Genomic DNA, 5,819 nt, shown 5'->3' with positions numbered 1-5,819 from the left:
TCCATTTTAATCCGACAATTGAAACATTTTTCAGGTTTAGGAATTAACCTCCAAACCTTGTTTCTATCGAACTCAGCAAGTTCAGATTGCATTGCTACAACCCAATCTGACTGTTCCATTGCAACCTTAACTGTCTTTGGTTCTATTTTTGAAATGAAAACATTAAACATGCAAAATTCTTGACGAGCATTCAATACCTCATTCTTTGCACGAATTTGAGCTCTATTCAAAACACCATCTTGTGGATTCCCAATGACTTGTTCTTTTGGATGATTTCTTGTCCATTTTTCCAATGGTGGATATGCTGGATCAAAGTCCAAAGGTGCATCTCCGTACATCTCTTAATTTTCGGATCCTGCAACAGAATTATTATCATTTAGGTCATGAAATTCATCGTTTTGATCAAGATTTATGGTTTCAGTATCATTATGCTCCCCCTCAACATAATTGTCATTCTGATACTCCCCCTCGAAAACATCATTCATACTGCTCTTCTCCCCCTCGAAATGATGCTCCCCCTCAACAGTTGAAGGTATATTCAAGTGCTCCCCCTCCACTTGAGCATCTAGCATACTTTCGCCATTAGCATTTGTATCTGATGTGATTGTCGAATCATCAGTATGTTTCGAATATTCAGGAGTTTGATTATCATCAGCATTTACTTCAGCATCAACAGCCCTGTCTGGAACACCAAAAAGTAAATCATAATCAAAATCAGATGAATGATAACTTTCAGACTCATCATTTGATTCATTAAAAAATGGTTTTTGTTCGAAACGTTTTTCAACTTGTTTCACATAGTAATCATCAAAAGTGAGGTTAAACGTTTCTTCAACTTTTTTTGTTCGCTTATTCAACACTCTGTATGCAACTGAATTATTTGAATATCCCAAAAATATTCCTTCATCAGCATTAGCTTGAAATTTCGAAAGATTATCTTTGAGATTCATGATAAAACACCTGCAACCAAACACATGAAAGAATTTAACATTTGGTTTTCGGTTATTTATGATTTCATACGGAGTTATATTAAAACGACGATGAATGAAAGATCGATTTTGAGTAAAACATGCTGTCGAAACTGCTTCTGCCCATAGATATTGAGGAAGATTCGCATATGTCAAAATTGTTCTTGCTAATTCACAAAGAGACCTATTCCTCCTTTCAACCACACCATTTTGTTGTGGTGTATATGGCGATGAGAAATTATGCGAAATTCCTTTCTCAGTTAAGAACGAATCAAGCACATTGTTTTTAAACTCGGAACCATTATCACTTTTGATTGTACGAACATTCCTTTTCACACTTGTCTCAGTTTTCTTGATAAATTCAATTATTGTTTGAGCGAATTCAAATTTTAACCTGAGAAAATACACCCAAGTAAATCGTGAAAAATCATCAACAGTAACCAAAATGTATTGTTTCTTGTTGAGAGTTTCAACAGTTGATGGTCCACAAAGGTCAATATGAAGAAGTTCCAGCGGTTCAACAATTTTCGAATCTATGACAAATGGATGTCCTTTACAATGTTGTTTTCCTTGTTCGCAGGCAGCACATAAAGTATCATTGTCAAACTTTAGAACAGGTAAACCTCGAACAAGATCTTCTACTACCAACTTCTTCAGATTTAGAAAGTTTAAATGAGATAAACGTCGATGCCACAACCAGCTAACATCAGATGAAGCTTTCGAAAGTAAACAAACTGAGGGTTTCCCAAAAATAGGTTTGAGGTCAAGAGTGAACATATCGCCATATGTTTTTGATTTCAGCAATACTTTGTGCGTCTTAACATTAGAAATCATACTTCCTTCTTCGTTAAACACAACTTGATTGCCAGTGCCCACAACAAGTTGTGAAACACTTATCAAATTATGTTTAAGACCTTCAACATAAGCAACACGATTCACTACAAATTGTCCATTTGTTACTTTTCTATAACCTTTAACTTGACACTTGTGATTATTTCCAAACTTCACTACTCCTTCATTTTCCAAACTTCTAAAATCATGCAAATTCTCCTTCCTTCCAGTCATGTGACGTGAGCAACCACTATCAATGTACCATTTCTCATCATATTGCTCGTCACACAGTACCTGCAATTATTAAAAGAATTTAGGTACCCAAGGTTGTTTGGGTCCTTGGTAATTAGTTTGAAAAAGTGAATGAAATTTAGAACCTAAAGCCCAATTTTGAACTGTGGTTTTGAAAATATCAATTAAGTCGACATCATCAGTTAAAGATATCGAAACATAATTTTTCGATAGTTTTGGACTTTCACTGACTTTCTTCTTATGATTTTTAGTGTGTTTTTCCTTTGAGATTGGTTGCCATTTTTGAACTGGAGTATTTGATTCTTTCGAAGATGAACTTCCAGATGAAGTATCATTCAAATACTGTTCATAGTCCTTCTTGATTTGATGTTGAGAAAACTTTCCCGATTGATACTTTTTCCCTTTTTTGTCAAGCCAATGATTGATTGTTTCCTCAACAGATGAACCTTTTGTGTACGAAACTTTAGTGGCTTCGTGTGCGGATGGATTCGGAAAATTTGGTTTTTGTGGAATAAACTTTGTAGATGTATTGGATTTATCATTCACAAATTTTTGATTGTCTGCAAACTTTCGAACGTTTTCAAATTTTCGAACATTCTCAAATTTTCGAACATTGTCAAATTTTCGAACATTCTCAAATTTTTGAACATTGTCAAATTTTCGAATATTCTCGAATTTTCGAACATTTTCAAATTGATGAACATTAGCAAAATATCGATTTATTCTATTTGGAGAAAATCTGTTTTGATCGTTTGTTGGTTTTGGAAAAGATGAATTTGAAGTTGAAAACTTTTGTTGGCTTTTTGAATGAAAATTCTTTTGTTGCACATTTGTTTGAAAAGTCTTTGAAGATGTTGATTTTGAAAACTTCGTTGAATAATTTTGAGAATCAGACGAAGTTGGTTGAGAGGGATTTTCCTTTTTATCCGAACGAGTTGAAAACTTTGTTTGTACTGATTTAGACACCCCATTTTCAGACATTTTCTTAGTTGGTATTTTTGATTGCTTTTCATTTGACACGATTTGCCAAAAAAATTTCTTTCGTGCCTGTCTTTTCGAAATTCCTTTTTCATTCGAAAATTTTTCAACAATATCCTTAATTTCTTGTGAATTAAGTTTCACATTCTCATTTGTTTCATTAGATTCTTGTTTCAAAATAGCTTTTGTATTTTCTTGTCTTTCATCCCATTTTCGTTGTGGTTTTTGTCTTTGAAAAACACACAAATTCTTTGTTAGATTATTTTCGACAGTGCTTTTGTTTGAAAAGAATCCTTCGTCTGATGTTTTCTTGTTATCTTCTTCGACCATTTTGTTGAACTCTGGTTTGATGTTTTCAACATTTTCAATAGTGACAAACACTTGATTCGGAAATACAACATCATCTGAACACTTAAAATTTGGATACACAACAGTATTTGATCCCAAATAATGAGCACCTTTTTCAGATAAGACTTTGTCGAAATTTTCAGTGTCTCCAAACACTTGATCAACAACAACTCGTGGAATGGATGTTTCATTCGAAACATTCTTTTCTGTTTTAGAATTGTTCGACATTTCTTCTTCATTCTCATCATTACTACTATCCGTTTGACTGTCTCTTACACTCACATGATGAAAGTCACAGACATTCGAAGTAGAGGGTCTATCAGTGTTATCCTCAACCATCAAATCATCACAAATTTCTTTACCTTTTGACTTAGATGTGACATTAATGACAGATAACTAAGAAGAATCGATACTTTCCTCCTCCTCAATTTCACTGATTTCGCTAAAACTATCAGAATTATCATCGATATCAGCAAAATTAGATTGAGAGTCAAGTTTCGAATTCTCAGTTCTTTTCAAAATTTTGATTAGTTCACTTTTGGTCAAAGTATCATTCACTATCTCAACAAGTTCATCAGCATTCAAATATTCGTCTATCTTAACAATACCATAAGCAAATCGATTATCAGACACTTTATCGAATACTGCTATGGTTTTCTCACAATCATAAGACAAGCTATCAATCTTCTCTCTTTCGAAAGTAGAAAAAGGCAATAACTTCCTATGTTGTTCTTTGCTAATGTCAGATGAATGATGCAATGCAGTCAATTTAGCATATAATCTTTTTGCTGAATTACAGTAAATGTTTCTCTGAGCAAGTAACATTCGAACTTCATTATCTAAACATTCCCTATCATTATTCACATTATTCAATTGCAATTCCAGATTCTCTACTCTGCTTTGTTTTGAATCTAACAATTTTTGGGTCTCTAGCAACTTGATGTTTAGTTTCTTAGCTTCATTACTAGTAGACACCACAATTGTATCAAAGTAAGCAACAGTATCATCAAAAGCAATTATTTCAGAATCATAAGCTTGTAAAGGAATATTAAAAGATTGAATTATAGCACGTACCTTGGTTGTCATCGGTGATTTGTCTCCTGATTTGGTCAAGAAACAACGACCAGTCACCATTTCGTCCTCATCCTCTTCAAATTGTGCGAACATAGCCCCATGCGTCAGATTACACATCTCTTCGTCATCAGACCCTGAAGACCAGATCTGATACCTGCCATCCTCCTCACCTTCACCTCGTGTAACCAAATACATCCCCTTCGTCTTTGCACGAACTTCTTCTAATCTTTCAACATAATAGGCTTCGTCCTTGACCCTATTCTTTTTCTCTTCTTTCTTACGAAGCATACAATCATTTGCCAAATGATTTGCTCCGTTGCAGTAATGACAGTCAATGCCCGAATCTCCCTTATGTTTCTTCTCAATTTTGGCTTCAGTTGCCTTCACATCATTCTTCTCGAATTTCTTCTTCTCCTCACCCACAGACTTATTAATGAAACTTCCTTTCACATCACTCTGCTTCACCTTGGGATTGAAAGGTTTCTTGAAAAACTTTTTAACTCGGTTGTTCGAGTAAAAAAGCAATCGCTTCATCATCAGAATTCATTAGAATGCCTTCTTCATCAGAATCATCTTTCTCAACAGCTTATTTCTCAGACACTTTCAAAACAAGAGCTAAAGGACCTCCCAAACTAAGTTTCGACTCTTCATCCATCTCATTCACTTCACTTTCGTGAGTTTTCAACTGATTATACAAATCATTCAGAGATGAAGTATCGAAGCTTTGTTGATTCTTCAACATCATGCTGACACTTCTCCACTCCTTACGAAGTCCCATCACAAAAGTGAGATTGAACTCCATTGATGACCTTGTGATTCCATAACGATTGCATTTAGAGATCAGTTCATTAAGACGATCATAGTAAACTTTAATCGTTTCATTCTCTTTTTGTCTGAACTCTTTCAGCTCGACAAGAAGCTGCTTAACAGAATTTATCTATGTTTTCTCGCTTCCCTGATACTTTTCCTTAAGAGTACTCCAAATTTCCTTTGCAGTGTTACAACCACGGATGTAATTGTAAACAACAGGTGGCAAGGCACCTCGCAATTCTCTCAAACAATGCTTTTCGTTGTTCTTCAGCCTTGTGGATTGATCAGTAACTGCAGGTGCTGATCCAGATGATCCAATATTTTGAACATTCGATGGAGGTTGAGCGATTCCTCTAATACAGCTCCACAGTTCCTCGTCCAATCCGTTCAAGTAATCCTCCATTCGATCAGCCCACTGATCATAGTACTCAGGAATCAACATAGGAATCTTCGTAGAAGATCCTAACATATGAGAAAATGAAGTCATCGTGTTCATGTTGAAATTCGCCATTAACGTACGGATGAGATTTTTCAGAAGAAATTGAGGAAATTTGAAAT

Source organism: Lactuca virosa, chromosome 1, assembly GCF_052849685.1.
Source record: "Lactuca virosa cultivar CGN04683 chromosome 1, Lactuca_virosa_CGN04683_v6, whole genome shotgun sequence".
Classification (NCBI taxonomy): Eukaryota; Viridiplantae; Streptophyta; class Magnoliopsida; order Asterales; family Asteraceae; genus Lactuca; species Lactuca virosa.
This window is presented reverse-complemented; position numbering follows the sequence as displayed.